Source organism: Oncorhynchus masou, chromosome 24 (genome assembly GCF_036934945.1).
Source record: "Oncorhynchus masou masou isolate Uvic2021 chromosome 24, UVic_Omas_1.1, whole genome shotgun sequence".
NCBI classification, from domain to species: domain Eukaryota; kingdom Metazoa; phylum Chordata; class Actinopteri; order Salmoniformes; family Salmonidae; genus Oncorhynchus; species Oncorhynchus masou.
The window spans coordinates 18,410,221-18,429,771 of NC_088235.1; the positions used below are offsets into that span (position 1 = coordinate 18,410,221).

Sequence of the window (19,551 nt, forward strand, 5' to 3'; positions counted from 1 at the left end):
TAGTCCACTAGTCTTTCTACATATTTATATAGTCCACTAGTCTTTCTACATCTTAATATAGTCCACGAGTCTTTCTACATCTTTATATAGTCCACTAGTCTTTCTACATCTTTATATAGTCCACTAGTCTTTCTACATCTTAACATAGTCCACTAGTCTTTCTACATCTTTATATAGTCCACTAGTCTTTCTACATCTTTATATAGTTCACTAGTCTTTCTACATCTTAACATAGTCCACTAGTCTTTCTACATCTTTATATAGTCCACTAGTCTTTCTACATCTTTATATAGTCCACTAGTCTTTCTACATCTTTATATAGTCCACTAGTCTTTCTACATCTTTATATAGTCCACGAGTCTTTCTACATCTTTATATAGTCCACTAGTCTTTCTACATCTTTATATAGTCCACGAGTCTTAACTGACTTTTACTCACAATACTGTGAGACAGAGTGAAACAGAGGCAGTGAGGGGAAAGAGAGAGAAAGAGAGAGAGAGTAAAAACACTTGCTAAAGATGAGTCCAAGTGCTGAACCCACTTCCTCTGTCTCAACAGTTTCCGTCAAGGAAAGCTGGTCGATGCCCAAACATTGTCACCACAAGCTTCTTAGCTTCTCTCACACACCACACCCACACACACTCGCACTCACACTCACTCTCTCTCTCTTTCTAGGACACAGACTATTTCTCATGAAAAGACAAAAGATTATTAGAGGCATTGTGCATACCAGAACATTCTCTTCTGACATCCCACAAAGACACAACTCTCTTCGCAACCACTCACAGATGGATTGGATTGAGATATCTCTGAGAGGTTTTTTGGTGAGCAGAGAACACAAACAGACTCTTTAGTAGTCCGTCATATGATAGGATTAGTGTCTTACACCTGAATAGTGCTTAGACTGACTCCCACTCTCAGCCAACACATACACTGAACGAGAGAGAGAAATGGTGGGGGTGAGTCAGAGAGCACAGCAAACTTCAAGGGACAGGGAATCCTGTAGGTGTTAGACCAACACAGAAGTGTAGAGAGTTGCAAAAACTGAGACACACAAACAAAACTGATGGTGTACTTTAGGCTACATCAACATATTCCAACACCAGAAAACTCAGATACAGATATAGCACAGGTACCAATTAAACTTTCTCTTCCTTCCAAAACAACCATTTGATTACAGAGCAACTTCAAAATAGCTGACTAACAATGCTGGCTGAGCACCCTTAATGTGAGATGTATCAAACTCAGCAGTTTCATTAAGTCAGGGAAGGTTGATTCTAGCTGCGTGTCAATGGGAGGTGAATTGTACCTCTAAACCCCTTCTCTACCAACCACAGGATTGAACCACTCTAAACACCTTCTCTACCAACCCGAGGATTGAACCACTCTAAACACCTTCTCTACCAACCACAGGATCAAACCACTCTAAACCCCTTCTCTACCAACCACAATTGAACCACTCTAAACACCTTCTCTACCAACCACAGGATCGAACCACTCTAAACCCCTTCTCTACCAACCCGAGGATTGAACCACTATGTGGTTTAAACTCAAACGCATAAAACATTTCAAATGGCAATCTTCAGGTCAGACAATGACAAAGCGATCAGCTTTTTGGGTAAACAGCTGAGGGATAGGGCTGGAGTAAAGCAACCACTCACAAATTCATAGACAGTGCTATGGATTTAGACATTTCAGATAAAAATATACACACTGTTTCAAAACCACAAGCAAATACAGAGTTAATACATCACATGACCAAAAGTATATGGACACCTGCTCGTCAAACATCTCATTCCAAAATCATAGGAATTAATATGGAGTTGGTCCCCCCTTTACTGTTACAACAACCGCCACTCTTCTGGGAAGCCTTTCCACTAGATGTTGGAACATTGCTGCGAGGACTTTCTTCCATTCAACCACAAAAGCATTAGTGAGGTCGGGCACTGATGTGGGGCAATTAGGCCTGGCTCGCAGTCAGCATTCCAATTCATCCCAAAGGTGTTCGATGGGGTTGAGTTAAGGGCTCTGTGCAGATCAGTCAAGTTCTTCTACACCGATCTCTACAAACCATTTCTATATGGACCTCGCTTTGTGCACGGGGGCATTGCCATGCTGAAACAGAAAAGGGCCTTCTCCTTTACTGTTGCCACAAAGTTGGAAGCACATAATTGTCTAGAATGTCATTGTATGCTGTAGCATTAATATTTCCCTTCACTGGAACTAATGGACCAAGCATAAACAATGACAAACAGCCCCAGACCATTATTCCCCCTCCACCAAACTTTACAGTTGGCACTATGCATTGGGGCAGATAGCGTTCTCCTGGCATCCGCCAAACCCAGATTCGTCCATCGGACTGCTAGATGGTGAAGCTTGGCATTGTGCATGGTGATCTTAGGCTCTTGTGCGGATTCTCGGCCATGGAAACCCATTTCTTGAAGCTCCTGATGACCGTTCTTGTGCTGACGTTGCTTCCAGAGGCCGTTTGGAACTCAGTAGTGAGTGTTGCAACCAAGGACAGATGATTTTTACTCGCTACGCGCTTTAGAACTCAGTGATTCCATTCTGTGATTTTATGTGGCCTACCACTTCCTGGCTGAGCCATTGTTGCTCCAGCACTTCTTGACAGGGGCAGCTCTAGCGGGGCAGAATTTTGATGAACTGACTTGTTGAAAAGGTAGCATCCTATGACGCTGCCATAATGAAAGTCACTGAGCTCTTCAGTAAGGCCATTCTACTGCCAATGTTTATCTGTAGAGATTGCATAACTTTGTGCGTGATTTTATACACCTGTCAGCAACGTCTGTGGCTGAAATAGCCGATTGCAGTCATTTGAAAGGGTGTGCACATACTTTTGTATATATATATATATATATATATATATATATATATATATATACATATATATATATATATATATATATATATATATATATATATATATATATATATATATATAGTGTATATCCCCATTCCACTGAGCACAGAGTTAATATATCCCCATTCCAGTGAACAAAAGGTTCACATATCCCCATTCCAGTAAGCACAGAGATAATATATCCCCATTCCAGTGAGCACAGAGATAATATATCCCCATTCCAGTGAGCACAGAGATAATATATCCCCATTCCAGTGAGCACAGAGTACATATATCCCCATTCCAGTGAGCACAGAGTTAATATATCCCCATTCCAGTGAGCACAGAGTTAATATATCCCCATTCCAGTGAGCAGAGAGCTAATATATCCCCATTCCAGTGAGCACAGAGTTAATATATCCCCATTCCAGTGAGCACAGAGTTAATATATCCCCATTCCAGTGAGCACAGAGTTAATATATCCCCATCCCAGTGAGCACAGAGTTAATATATCCCCATTCCAGTGAGCAGAGAGCTAATATATCCCTATTCCAGTGATCAAAAAGTTCATATATTCCCATTCCAGTGAACAAAAAGTTAATATATCCCCATTTAATTGAACAAAAAGGTAATATATCCCCATTCCAGTGAACAAAAAGTTAATATATCCCCATTCCAGTGAACCAAAGTTAATATATCCCCATTTAATTGAACAAAAAGGTAATATATCCCCATTCCAGTGAACAAAAAGTTAATATATCCCCATTCTAGTGAACACAGCACTGGCTGATATAATAGTACTGGAATGTACTTCCTCCCTTGTTTTTTGTTGTTGTTTATAAACTCTAACCCCTGACCTCTGATCTCTTCTGAATTCACAATACAATTCCAAACTAGCCCAGAACCACATATATGAGTAGCAGTGTGTATTGAAGCACATCCAAAAATAATACTGTATGCAGAACCCAAGCCTTGATTTAAAAAAGAGAAAGGGTTGAGACTGACAAAAGAGGAGGAGAGGAGAGGCTGCCAAACAGCTACAATTACACTAAACCGCAAAATAAAGGGTGAGTTAAGATGGGGTGGTTATACAAGATAAGGTGAAAGTACAGCGGGATAAAGAAAGAGTATAAAGTCTTGTAAGTGATGGTTAGAGGATGTAATCAGCTTTGTTTCCTTTGACTCAAAGTCAGGGCCTTGGAGTGTTGTCTGCCCAGGCAGGGATGTGGTCTGCGGCGGTTCTATTGGGGCATGGCGTGTGGCACAAGGAGGGTGAACTCTGTGTGCCCTGTGCACTGGTACACCACAGCTAAAGTACACACACACACACACGCACACGCACACAGAGTTAAATATGTTGTATGTTCAGCAGTTAGAGGTTTGACTTTCTGTGGCTTTTAAAAGCCACAAGATAAGAGTACGGATAAACTGCCAAGAGAAACATTGAATAAAATAGCAAACTTGCTGAAAACTAAAGAAAGCAAAATAATCCTTTACTCTGATTTCAAGTTTTATTCAATCAGTTCACTCAGTGTATTATTTATTTGGTTTCCTTTCTGTCAGTCACTCGGTAAAACAAACTATGGGGAGTATAATCTTCATCACCTGAAGAAAACTGAAATCAAAGCCAAAGGGCCAATAGTTGCCGAGCTCACCCACCTTCCCCACCTTTATGGCTATAATACCAGGGCTCGCATTCATTTCCTCAATTCTTTGCTCTTCAGCTCGTCTGAAGGGATAACGTGTCACGCAATTTTCAAACTTTTCAAGCCACAAAGATTACAAGATACTGCTCCGTCTTAGATGTCTGTTAGTGGGGAGAGAGTACGCGTCCCCCTAGATGTTGCAAATGTTGCGTCTTGGTATCGATTTTTGTGTTTGCTAAGAGCTAACTACTTTATGCTCTGCTTGTGGAGCCAGTGCTTCCTTTCTTGATGGCAAGTGGTAAAAGTAAGTTAAAAAAGGCTAACTAGCAGAGTTTGAACCTCCAACCATGCCCTTGAGCATGTGGTTTCACAACTAAACTTAAAGATACTCATGAGTGCTGTCCTGTTCGCCTCAGGTTGAAAGACGCTCAGGAGGCCTTGGCTCTGACCAGTTTGTGCGACCATTCAACTCCGTTGGGTATCCGGCTGACTTTAGGAGAACTATTGGGGCTGCTGGCGAAGGGTCTTCCGGTGAAGTGACCTTGGGAATGGGGTTGGCAACGGAAGGGGAGTTGTATGGCATTGAAGCTCGTCTGGAGGGTTGTTAACACAGTATCCAAAGAAGGGCCAGAAGTATACAGAAAGGTGTCAGCTGCGTAGAACTGGATCAGGGAATCACCAGCAGCGAGAGCGACATCATTGGTGTATACAGAGAAAAGAGTCGGCCAGAGGATGGAACCCTGTGGCACCCCCATAGAGACTGCCAGAGGTCCGGACAACAGGCCCTCCGATTTGACACACTGAACTCTGTCTGGGAAGTAGTTGGTGAACCAGGCGAGGAGGTCATTTGAGGAACCAAGACTGTTGAGTCTGCAGATAAGAATGCGGTGACAGAGTCGAAAGCCTATGCCAGGTCGATGAATACAGATGCGCAGTATTGTCTCTTATCAATGGCAGTTATGATATCGTTTAGGACCTTGAGCGTGGCTGAGGTGCACCCATGACCAGCTCGGAAACCAGATTGCATAGTGAAGAAGGTACTGTAGGATTTGAAATGGTCGGTAATCTGTTAGTTAACTTGGCCTTCGAAGACCTTAGAAAGGCAGGATAGGATAGATATAGGTCTGTAGCAGCTTGGGGCTAGAGTGTCTCCCCCTTTGAAGAGGGGGATGACTGCAGCAGATTTCCAATCTTTGGGGATCTCAGACGATACGAAAGATAGGTTGAACAGGTTAGTAATAGGGGTTGCAAAAATTTCAGTGGATCATTTTTGAAAGAGAGGGTTCATTTTCTAGCCCGGCTGATTTGTAGGGTCCAGATTTTACAGCTCTTTCAGAACATCAGCTATATGGATATGGGTGAAGAAGGGCAAGTTACTGTGAGGGGTGCATGGCTGTTGACTGGGGTAGGGGTAGCCAGGTAGAAAGCATGGCGAGTCGTAGAAAAATGCTTATTGAAATTCTCAATTATCACGGATTTATCGGTGGTGACAATGTTTCCTAGCCTCAGTGCAGTGGGCAGCTGGGAGGAAGTGCTGTTCTTCTCCATGGACTTTACAGTGTCCCAGAACTTTTTGGAGTTTGTGCGACAGGATGCAAATTTCTGTTTGAAAAAGATAGCCTTTTCTTTCCTAACTGCCTGTGTATATTGGTTCCTAACTTCCCTGAAAAGTTGCATACCGCAGGGGCTATTCGATGCTAATGCAGCACACCACATGATGTTTTTGTGCTGGTCAAGGGCAGTCAGATCTGAAGTAAACCAGGGTCTATATCTGGTCCTTGTTCAAATGTTTTTTGAATGGGGCATGCTTTTTTAAGATGGTGAGGAAAGCACTTTTAAATAATAACCAGGCATCCTCTACTGACGGAGTGAGGTCAATGTCCTTCCAGGATACCCGGGCCAGGTCGATTAGAAATGCCTGTTTGCTGAAGTGATTTAGGGAGTGTCAACGACTGAAAGGGAAGGTACAGTTATGAATATAACTATTGTTCCCTGAAGGAGGAAACCATGCATAACATAATTTGGCCCCGCACCGTTAGGGTATTTGGACTTGCTGAAGAGCAGTACTGAATTTATGAAATTATCAGTTTTCAGGTAATTATTATTGGTCATTATCTCCCCATTGTATGTTATACCTCGTTCCCTCTTTCAGGGAACAGTAGTTATATTCATAACTGTACATTTTCACTGAGAATTTTATTTTGGTCTTGGCAAAGGTCAAATTCAAAATGATCTTCAAGTTCTGCCGGGACTTTGATGAATGGCAGGAAATCACTCAAAAGGTGGCAAGACTGATCTGAGGTGGATTTGGACTGAGAGTGGCGGCACCCCTTTACTTTTTTCCAGACCAGGTCTTGTTCTGTTTCCTCTATCAGTGAACAGGACTGTGGTGTTCTGAAGAGGTGGTGCTTGGGTCCACGCCAGGGTAAGGAGCTCAGACGTCCAAGTCTTTCACCACAATAGGATTCCATACGTGCCAACATTAACAGAAACACTCCCCCCTCTCTCCACCCCTACACTCCTCCTTCCTCCATCCTCCCTCTCTTGTCCTATTTGTCAGAAAATACATGACCATGAAGCTGGTTTCCACAGAGACCGCCTCAGATGCAACAGAGTCACAGAGGCTATGTTCTAAAAATGGGCTGCGGCAAGCAGACATAGTCCTTTCCTGTGTTGTATCCCATCGGCCAAAGGAAGATGACGGAGCAGGCTTCCCTCTGGGTGGATTTCACAGTAGTATGATGTTATATTGCTTCATTACATATTAATAGCATACTGTTAGCTTGCTTCATTACATATCAATAGCATACTGTTGTCTTGCTTCATTACATACCTTGTCCTACTATCTGTATTTTTTGGCGCCTCAAACAGACAAACATTTATTCCAAAGTCATCATTTTCTAATCTATGGTTGGGAGCGAGCTATCAATTAGAAACCTTGCCATGGCCATGCACTTTGACCTCTTTCGGAGAATTCAAAGGGGATTTCAACTGGGGGCAATGGAAATGTGTAGTGAAGGGCTACTGTGGGTCCTTATCTTATCGAGGTATTTTTATACTAACCCGTGTCATGTTAAATTATCCCAGAGGTCTGGCCTCATTAACCCTGGTCATGTGATTTAACCAGTGTCCACTAATCACTATCTGGCTACTATCAGTGTGGGTTTGTGTGCCTGTGTGTGTGTGTGCGTGCGCGTGTGCGTGTGCGCGTGCGCGTGCGTGTGCGTGTGTGTGTGTCTGTATGCATGTGTGTGTGCGCAGCTAGGGGTGCCACTGGTTGATAGTCTGGCCTATTGTTACTGCTCAGTCCCAGTGGAAGATCCAGGATATGAAACAATGGAGTCCCAGCACTGTTCGGGCACTGAGCCTCCCAATGTACTCAACAACCCCTTCCACTCACAACCAGGAGACAGTAGCCAATACAGATAGATCCATCCACTGAAGAGTTCAGTTCAAACGGTCTAAAACCCAATCATCAGATGACCCTTAAACCCAACTACCCAACAGTCCATGAAGTCTACAGTCTGAACCGCAGTTGGTCAATGCATCAACCAAGTTGACAGTGAGCCCCGCTTCAACCCTGATATCCACGGCTGGCCAACTGGCTACTACTTATAATCCCTAAGCGTCTATCTTTATTTTAATTTTTTTTTTTTTTATCTCTTTTCCAAGAGAGACCTGGTCCAATAGCAGCAGGGGAAACAACGTTTCAGACAAAACAACTTACATACACTAACACAACATTACACAAAACTATAAACACACATACCGTACAACAATAACATATTACATTAAAAACACAAACATCTGGACTAAAAACAGCTGGCCTAAAAACAATTATACTCTTCTATAATATATACATCGATCAAGTGTTTTAAACTGTACCAACAAAACTAACGAAACTGGGACCGTAATTGATATTTATTTACTGACCAGACTAAAAAAGAACAGAGATAAAATTGAATTTTACCCAATATGACCTTATAAATCAGTGTATACCACTGTTTAAGCTTAAGCAAGGTCAATGACGACCAGCCAACAGCGCTGTAGAGATCACAATGATGTGTTAGACATTTCTGATTTGTAATGAACCTGAGGACTGCATGATACACTGAATCAAGTGCTCTCAGGGTAGTGGCTGAGGCCTGCATATATATAACATCACTAACATCTAAAACTGCCAGTAATGTACATCGTACCAGCTCCTTCCTGGACTCAAAAGAAAAACAAGCCTTATTCCGGTAATAAAATCCTATTTTCGGCTTGAGCTTCCTTATCATGTTCTCTACATGCACAGTGAAGCTCAGCTTATCATCAAACTACACACCCAAATATTTGTACACTTTAACTTGCTCTATAGTATGTCCAGCCAATGTAGCAATGACATGATTTGTAACATGTCTGGCATTTGAAAATACCATGCATTTTGTTTAACCTGAATTTAGAATCAGCTTTAAATCATACAGATTCAGATGTTGTATGACGTTAAATGCTCTTTGGGCATTTTCAAAAGCTAAAGATAAACTACTACCACTTGAATAAAGAACAGTATCATCTGCATAAAAATGAACATCCGCTGTTTCAATAAGATCCCCAATGCTGTTGATATACAAAATGAACAACAGAGGCCCAAAATAGAACCTTGCGGAACACCTGAGCACAACTCTATGGACTCAGATTTACAACCATCCACCATTACACATTGTGTACGACTTGATATGTAATTTATAAACCAATCTAGAGAATGACCAGTAATTCCACAACATTTTAACCTTTGCACTAACACAGCATGGTCCACGGTGTCAAAAGCCATCGACAAATCAATAAAAACAGACACACAATGTAACTTCTTATCAAGAGCACAGTGGATGTCATTTAAAACCTTCAATGTTGCTGAAACAGTGCTGTGGCCAGACCTAAAACCTGATTGCAATCCATTTAAGATGTTGTTTTCTTGGAAGGAGATCGTTAGCTGCCTACTAACTAAGGACTCAGTACCTTTGACAGCACAGACAATTTTGATATGGTTCGATAGTTGTCAAGTAGCGAGGGATCTCCACCTTTCAGGAGAGGAAGTACAAAAGCTCAATTATACCTTTGACCTTTTCAAATAAACTGCCTGCATCTAAAAAATGCTGGTTCAAGGGCTTTCAGACTGGAGGTTCTGTCAGTTACAATCTGTGTGTCGACCAACAATTGTTTCGAAGCTGTGCATCTTTTCTGCACTCCAAACCTTTCACTACTTGCCAAAATTTGGATGGATTATTTACATTTTGTGAAGTAGATTTCAGGTAGTCGTCTGCTCTCAATTCACGGCTCATAGCCACACCCATATTTTGAAGACGTTTTAAAAGCCTTCCAATCATCTGCCAAACCAGTCCCTCTTGCTTTAGCCCACATAGCATTTCGTTCCCTTATGATTATTGTAAGTTGATTAGTAAACCAAGGGTTCTCTATGCCCTTAATCCTGAACTTTTTAAAAGGGGCCTATTGCATACATTCTGGAATGTATTGTGGAAGTAAGAAAAGGCTAGTTCAACATCAGTGATTAATTCCATTCTATTCCATTCAATGCTAGATACATCATGTAAAAAACCTTGAATATCAAACCGCTTCCAGTTTCTTTTCATAATAACACGTGGAGATTTCTTAGGAATTTTACCGTCTCTCACACAGGCAATAGCACAGTGATCCCTTATGTCATTTGCAAAAATACCAGAAGCGTTAAAAGGCTCATGCAACAGGCTCATGTTTCACTCTAGCGGTCAATTGGCATAATAAACTAATGTCAAAAATGCTGTAAAGGCTTGTTTTCTGGTTATTTGGTTAAAAAAGGGAGCGTTTGACAGTGATCATCAAGCTTCAACGGTCTGGCCACCAAGTCTAGTCTCTCTAGCTGCTACGCTTCTAGAGATGGCCTTCAAGCTGGTTGGTGTGTCTATAAGAGAATGTTTCTGTGAGTTGACAAGAGAGAATGAGAGAGAATAACAGAAGAAGAAAAACATCTAGATGGAGAAACTCAACAGCTTGTTCAGGTTGAAACATGGAAACCGCTGGCTGTGGTTTCCTCATTCTTTGTCTCCTGAAATCCATCCATCAAAGTTATCTACAGTAGCCCCAGCGACAGAAAGCATGAGCAGGGACAAGGCAGAGATTACAGGGCCTTAAAATTACTTTCTTTAGAGGTGCCATGTCAATACAGACCCCTATTACTAAAGCACACATCTCTCATCTCTTTGAGCAGCAGGAAAAACAGGATTGGTTTTTGACGTTCAGGGTCAGAACAGGCTAGCAATAGTAATCTTAGATGTCATAGAAACAAAATTCAAGGTTAGCACTGAAGTGGGATAGTAGGCCTACACTGTAGTGTGGCGTCTGTGGGTTGTATCTATAGTAAAGGTACGGTGAGACCTCCAGCATCTGAAATCAGGGTCTTACTTATTACTGCACAAAGTAGCTAAATGTTTTGCAACAGAAAACGAAAACAAACGTTTGTTGTTGGACAAGTTCATGTAATCCACATTTTGGCCCGTTTTCTTCCATTTGGTGAACACGACCCAGGTTGCCAGCTTCTCCAAAGTTCAAGTGCATCTGCTAAACCTTTCAGATCTGTTGAAGAATCACACTATTTTGCAGGAGAGCAAAACATGTCAACATGTCAAGTTGAAATGCCAACTATCTGGTTTTGACAAATGCACAACGAGGCTCTTGATGGTACCTCTCGATCACATGATTAAAACAGAAGGCCTCGAGGACAACTGCTGCCTATTCCAGCAGGCCAAGCCAACTGCCAACTAGAGATTCTATCTTTATTGTATCTGTGTTAATGTGTCAGGTGTCAACCTTCCCAAAGAGGTTACCTTTCACCCAGAGATCAAGGACTACAGAGAACTAGCTACAGACAGTATATCATTATCACACACACACACACACACACACACACACACACACACACACACACACACACACACACACACACACACACACACACACACACACACACACACAACTGGGATGTTTGTAGCCAAAGGTTACCTCAATGAAACAAATACACTGACATAATATCAATAAATAACAGGCTTTTAGATACCACTTTGAATACACATTCAAATGCAAACCCTCAACCCTACGCACTACATTTACACACAGACACACACACAAACAAACAAACAAATGTCAGGCTTTTGACTCAGCTGCTCAGCTGCAATCAGGTGTACTCGCTGTGACCAACAGCAGCACCAAAATGCCTTGTGACATCTTGAAAGGTCGACTGTCCTGCATCGCATGAACCTCCTTAAAATAAGCTGTGCGCCTCTGCTGCCATCCCAGTCCTCTGCTGGCTGGAATCCCCTGGATCGAACCCCTGTCCTTGACCAGGGCCGCATGCACACACTCTCTTTTTCTAGTACCACACAAGCAATATCCCCAGCTAGCACATAACGTTCTGAGAACCATATGTTTCTTAGAGCTTGTTGAAAATGTGGTTGTCCTATGGTTATTTTGCATACAAAGTTCTTGGAATGATGCAGGATATCCAGCTAGCACATGACGTTCTGTTTCCTCATGGTGTTTTCAGAACCTTCAGAGAACGTTAAGAAACAAGTTCTTGTGGGAATTTCAGTATTCAGCATGACATGTTCAGTAGGTTTCCTCATGGTTCTAGTCAAAGTCACGTTCTCAAAACATTAAGAAGACTTTCCATAAAAACCACAAGAAAACATTAATGTTCACAGAACGTTCTAAGAATGTTATTTAAAAACATATACAGTACATTTTGCTTTCGGCGTCAACAAAACTCTCTCTATCCTCTATCTTGTTAAATGTGTTCAGGTGTTTTGGCCACACTCACTAATTGGCCACACCTGATCTTAATGAGTGCTGGTTTCCTTTGAAATGGGGTCTGTTTGAATAGACTAAAATGAACAGCTTTGTATGAGTTAAAAAAAACATGGAACACTCGCTCCATCCTGGTGGGGCAGTGGACTAATTCCATGGATAGAGAAGAGAAGATCAAAGGTTTGAATCTCACAGGCTCTGCGTCACAATAAAAAATAAATGTGTTTGCATGATTAATGCCTACGCAAATTAATTTCCATGTGTCCGATCTATGCTTGGCATTCAAAACAACCTAAGCTAACAGTGTTATTAAAAGTCTTATTGAAACATGTTCCCAGAATGTTATTTAATAATTGAACCTTCCAATAACCCAGTGTTTCCCAAACTCGGTCCTGGGAAACCAAAGAGGTGCATGTTTTGCTTTTTGCCCCAGCTCTACACAGCTGATTCAAATAATCAACTCATCATCAAACTTTTGACTATTTTAATCAGCTGTGTAGTGCTAGGGCAAAAAACAAAACATGCACCTCTTGGGGTCCCCAGGACCGTTCTCAGTACATTACTAATATCTCCCAGTAAATCTTTCAGGGAACTATAGTGAAACGTTCTCAGAACCTCCCTGCAACCTAAAAATGTATGTTCCCAGAAAAGGAAATTTCACTTCCGTTCTCAGAACGTTTAAAAAACATTCTGTTTTACAGATCAGAACCAGTGGGAAACCGTTCCTAGAACCAGTGGGAAACCGTTCCTAGAACCAGTAGGAAACCGTTCCTAGAACCAGTGGGAAACCATAAACGTACATCAATTTCCAAGGAACTATCTGGGTCATCAGAATGTGCAATGCACAGACAGACACAGTATTAAAAGTCATCATCATTAACTGGATACAGTTTTCATTGGGGGGAAAGTGTTGAACTGATTTAATCTTGTTTAAAATGCTCCAACTGTGTATCACTTGACATTTCACGAGAAGCCTAACTAGCCTTGCTTAACAGGCTTACGAAGACACATGACTGTTCAACAATACTGTGAGAATTATGTTGAGGAAAACACATATAGGAAAACAGTGGACTTTTTCTGCCAGATTACGATCCAACAGTCCCAATGACAGAGCTGCCTTTGATATCATCTGCTGTTTCATTTACACATATTCCCCCCGAGCTTAGCGTTTACCTGATTTAGCACCGAGTGAAGCGATGCAGAGTTCTCCATTCCCACACATTCCTGTAACATGAGTTAGTCTGAATAGATCTGCAGCTCAGCACTGTGGATCTCCGTGCAGCTCATCTAGTCAGCCACTGTTTCTCCATTCACTTTCCCTGCTAGTGTGCATCTGTCGTAAACCTCCACAAGAACTGCAGGAAGCTGGTAAAAAGGGAAAGATGGTTCATGTACTGAGGCATGATCGTTCTATAGACTGTGTAGATATGGGATGAAGATCTTTAGCATGTTCAACATCTTTCCCTTTAAGTTTTTAGTGTGAGACAAGGACAGGCCGTACGAATCAGGAAAGGAAAAAGCAGCATGCATTCTGATGAGTTCAGATGATGAGTTCAGGGCCCGTTGGCAGAGAATGCATACCTGACATTCTGCTCTGTACATCAGCTGACATTAACGCTGATGGTACTTAAACTCCTAGGTATGGCAGGTCACGAGGCCGCCAGGCCCCGGGCACATTCTTAAGGAGGATTAAAAAGGCCTAAACAAGTCTGCCATATTGAGATGAAGAGTTTGGTGTGATACAAGAGTTTGATATACAGATGTAGGATCCTAATTTGAGCCAGTTTGCTACAGCAGGAAAATGTGAATTGTTATGTGGATTATAATTCATAGATATTTTTTGTAGGGGGTGGTTACTTTTTCATGAGAGAAAATCAAGTCTGAAATTTCAAAGTGGAAATTACAAACTTCAGAAACCTTTTTAAACTTCAAATAGACAACAAGTTGCAGGAAAGTTATCCTGCAACCGGGTGCTCAAATTAAGACCATACACCTGTAAGCATGTTGCACTGCTGCTACAGTCATAAGATTGTCTTGGACCAGTAGGAAAGTTTCCAAATGAGTTACAGTCTGGTTGACATACTGTCCGTTGCTGAACATCTAGGCAGCAGATGCACTTGGATGTAGCAATATCAATAGCCAGTTTCCCTTCTTTCCTTAGGGTCATTTTTTCCATCAAAAGTGACTGTCAATGTTATGTACATCACAGAGCATATACTTGTTGGTACCCCCAAGGTCAACACACACTTCAGGGAGGTGTGTAGGGTCACAGTCAAGGTCGAACACATGATGGTATTCAGAAAGGTGAATGTTTGTGAGAGCATAAAGCCCATAGCCTGAAGCTGTAGTCTATAACTAGGATGTTGGCCTTTATTTCCCACCTTTTTAAACCAAAACCTGCATCAAAAACCGTCCCCATTGCCATTGTGAGTGACAGCCTACCTTACAATAATGAGGCTCCACTTTTTCCTGTTTTTATTTGATTTATTTTTTTATCTCACCTTTATTTAACCAGGGAGGCCAGTTGAGAACAAGTTCTCAATTACAACTGCGACCTGGCCAAGATAAAGCAGTGCGACAAAAACACAACAACACAGAGTTACACATGGAATAAACAAACGTACAGTCAATAACACAATACAAAAATCTGTAAACAGTGTGTTCAAATGAAGTAAGGAGGGAAGGCAATAAATAGGCCACAGTGGCGAAGTAATTACAATTTACCAATTAACACTGGAGTGATAGATGTGCAGATGAGGATGTGCAAGTAGAAATACTGGTGTGCAAGAGCAGAAAAACAAAAACAAATATGTGGATGAGATAGGTTGTTGGATGGGCTATTTACAGATTGGCTGTGTACAGCTGCAGCGATCGGTAAACTGCTCTGACAGCTGATGCTTAAAGTTAGTGAGGGAGATATAGGTCTCCAACTTCAGTGATTTTTTGCAATTCGTTCCAGTCATTGGAAGAAAAGAACTGTAAGGAAAGTTGGCCAAAGGAGGTGTTGGCTTTGGGGATAATTAACATGTCAGTCAAAGACAATGCTCAAACCTACCTAACCGAACACTCCAACCTACCCTGAGGGTGGCCATTTTCTGACATGGGAATGAATCTTTCCACAAGTCTCCTCTTCTGTCAGAGGGTTATTGTCAAAACAAACAGAGCAATGCTTAGGAAACACAGAAGTTAAAGTCCATTCCAGAATTGCCCTGAAGGACCAACAAGGTGAGTAGGGTGACAAAGAACCAGATGGATAGATACAAGCCACTATAGGGACATTACTGGGACGTTACTGGGACGCTACAGGGACGCTACAGGAACATAACAATGACGCTATGACGCTGCAGGGACGTTGCAGGGACACTACAGGGATGTTACATGACCGCTACAGGGACGTTACAGGAACACTACAGGGACTCTACAGTGCATTACAGGAACACTACAGGGACGATACAGGGAAGTTACAGGTACGCTACAGGGATGTTACAGGAACACTACAGGGACGTTACAGGAACGCTACAGGGACATTACAGGAACTCTACAGGGACGTTACAGGAACTCTACAGGGACGTTACAGGAACTCTACAGGGACGTTACAGGAACTCTACAGGGACGTTACAGGAACTCTACAGGGACGTTACAGGGAAGTTACAGGAACACTACAGGGACTCTACAGTGCATTACAGGAACGATACAGGGAAGTTACAGGGATGTTACAGGAACACTACAGGGACGTTACAGGAACTCTATAGGGACGTTACACGGATGTTACAGGAACACTACAGGGATGTTACAGGAACACTACAGGGACGATACAGGGATGTTACAGGGCCACTACAGGAACGCTACAGGGATGTTACAGGAACACAACAGGGACGATACAGGGATGTTACAGGGACTCTACAGGGACTCTACAGGGAAGTTACAGGGACGTTACAGGAACACTACAGGGACGATACAGGGAAGTGACAGGAACGCTACAGGGACGATACAGGGATGTTACGGGAACGCTACAGGGACGATACAGGGAACTTACAGGAACACTACAGCGACGATAGAGAAATGTTACAGGAATGATACAGGGAAGTTACAGGAACACAACAGGGACTCCACAGTGCGTTACAGGAACACTACAGGGTCGATACAGGGACGTTACAGGAACTCTACAGGGACGATACAGGAACTCTACAGGGACGTTACAGGAACGCTACAGGGACGTTACAGGAACACTACAGGGACGTTACAGGAACTCTACAGGGACGTTACAGGAACTCTACAGGGACGTTACAGGAACTCTACAGGGACGTTACAGGAACACTACAGGGACTCTACAGTGCATTACAGGAACACTACAGGGACGATACAGGGAAGTTACAGGGATGTTACAGGAACAATACAGGGACGATACAGGGATGTTACAGGAACGCGACAGGGACATTACAGGAACTCTACAGGGACGTTACAGGAACGCTACAGGGACGTTACAGGAACACTACAGGGACGATACAGGGATGTTACAGCAACACTACAGGGACGATACAGAAATGTTACAGGAATGATACAGGGAAGTTACAGGAACGATACAGGGACGATACAGGGATGTTACAGGAACGCTACAGGGAAGATAGAGAAATGTTACAGGAACGCTACAGGGAAGTTACAGGGACTCTACAGGGAAGTTACAGGGACGATACAGGGACATTACAGGAACACTACAGGGACGATACAGGGATGTTACAGGAACGCTACAGGGACGATACAGGGAAGTTACAGGGACTCTACGGGGACGTTACAGGAACACTACAGTGACAATACAGGGAAGTTACAGGGACTCTACAGGGACGTTACAGAGACGTTACAGGAACTCTTCAGGGAAGTTATAGGGACTCTACCAGGACTCTACAGATATGTTACAGGAACACTACAGGGACGTTACAGGAACACTACAGGGACGATACAGGGATGTCACAGGAACACTACAGGGACGATACAGGGAAGTTACAGGAATGCTACAGGGACGATACAGGGAAGTTACAGGAATGCTACAGGGACGATACAGGGAAGTTACAGGAACGGTACAGGGAAGTTACAGGAATGATATAGGGACGATAAAGGGATGTTACAGGAACGCTACGGCAACGATACAGGGAAGTTACAGGAATGATACAGGGACGATACAGGGATGTTACAGGAACGCTACAGGGACGATACAGGGAAGTTACAGGAACGCTACAGGGACAATACAGGGAAGTTACAGGAACGCTACTGGGACGATACAGGGATGTTACAGGAACACTACAGTGACGATACAGAGATGTTACAGGGACATTACAGGAACACTACAGGGACGATACAGGGATGTTACAGGAACACTACAGGGACGAAACAGGCAAGTTACAGGAACACTACAGGGACGATACAGGGAAGTTACAGGGACACTTCAGGGAAGTTACAGGGACTCTACAGGGACATTCTAGGTATGTTCGTCCAAAAATAGGCAAATCTGTATTAAATCAAAATACAATGTACTTTCCATAAAGTTGGTTTGACCAGACCATAGGCCTCCTTCGGAAATGCAAACACACACAAGGACACACACACACAAACACAACACAAACACACACATACCTTCCTTGCGTACAGTCTGTCTTCCTTTAGTGGCGTCTCGCTAAACACAAACAGCGAACAATACGGCTAATCTCTGATCTTCTGATCCAGCAGCCAGCCCAGCTCAGTGCAGCCCAAAGAGCTGTTCTCAATCAGGGGAAGGTAGATGGACGAGATGGCTGATGGATCTGATACACTCACTGAAAGGGATGATGGGATTACGCCCAGCCCGTTCCGATTAGGGCCTGCACCCCACTCCCCCCTTCCCCTACCTCTTCAAGTTCAAAACCTGATGCACACATTTTCCTCTCATGCCACTTCAACGTCTTAATGAGACTAGCATAGCCTTATAAAGCCTGCAGTCTGGACCAAGGAGATTCCCATTCGATCTGACTACCATCTGTTATAAATAGTCATAAGGGCCCAAGACGTAGGATCCTTATGAATCATAGCTTCAAAGACATAGGGGCAATGGTGGATATATACAGCCGTTTTAATATCTCTGGTGAAATGGGGGAGACTGTTGGGAATGTGCCTGGGACTGAGGGCTGGGTTAGGGCCAGCTGACATGAGGAAAGGCATTACGGTAAGGCTGGCTGGAGAAGGAGGAATGTTGGTGTCTGCATAGCAGGAAGGACCAGAGGACAGTATTCTTAAGGAGGTCTACAACAACACCCTGCAGAGGCAGAGAAGGAGTTGCAGAGAAAGACAGAGACTGAGAGGGGCAAAGAAAGTGAGAGTCTGAGAGAGAGAGAGAGAGAGAGAGAGAGAGAGAGAGAGAGAGAGAGAGAGAGAGAGAAAGACTGAGATTCTGAGAGATTCTGTCAGACTTGTACACTGAGAGTAAATCTAAGACAGAAATAATGGTGTTCTAAAAAAGGTCCAGTCACTAGGACCACAAATACAAATTCCATCTGGACACTGTTGCCCTAGAGCACACAAAAAACTATCCATACCTTGGCCTAAACAACATCAGCGCCACAGATAACTTCCACAAAGCTGTGAATGAGCTGAGACAAGGCAAGAAGGGCCTTCTATACCATCAAAAGGAACATAACATTCGACATTACCAATTCGGATCTGGCTAAATACTTGAATCAGTTATGGAACCCAATGCCCTTTATGGTTGTGAGGTCTGGGGTCCTCTCACCTACCAAGAATTCACAAAATGGACAAACACTAAAAATATCCACAGTGGACAACGTAAAACACCAAATATGCCCGCTAAATGAGAGTGAGAGAGAGAGAGAGAGAGAGAGAGAGGCAAAGAGAGAAAGAGAGAGAGAGAGGCAAATAGAGAAAGAGAGTGTGAGAGAGGCAAAGAGAGTGAGAGAGAGAGGCAAAGAGAGAGAGAGAGAGAGAGAGAGCGAGAGGCAAAGAGAGAGAGAGAGAGAGGCAAAGAGAGAGAGAGGCAAAGAGAGAGAGGGAGGCAAAGAGAGTGAGAGAGAGAGAGGCAAAGAGAGAGAGAGAGAGAGTGAGGCAAAGAGAGAGAGAGGCAAAGAGAGAGAGAGAGAGGCAAAGAGAGAGAGAGGCAAAGAGAGAGAGAGAGAGGCAAAGAGAGAGAGAGAGAGAGAGAGAGGCAAAGAGAGAGAGAGAGGCAAA

General features: G+C 43.0%; 1 protein-coding gene across 4 annotated transcripts in view; it reads right to left on the reverse strand.

The window, feature by feature from the left end:
• Positions 1-19,551, reverse strand: part of LOC135511878 (endothelial PAS domain-containing protein 1-like) — a 102,936-nt gene that overhangs the window by 67,515 nt on the left and 15,870 nt on the right. Inside the window, exon 1 of one of the 4 annotated variants that reach the window (XM_064933382.1) lies at positions 13,516-13,894. The exons of the other annotated variants lie outside the window; for them this stretch is intronic. The gene's annotated coding sequence lies outside the window, so the exon portion shown is untranslated. Of the gene's footprint in view, positions 1-13,515; positions 13,895-19,551 lie in introns of those variants that run through there. 4 annotated transcript variants of the gene reach the window in all.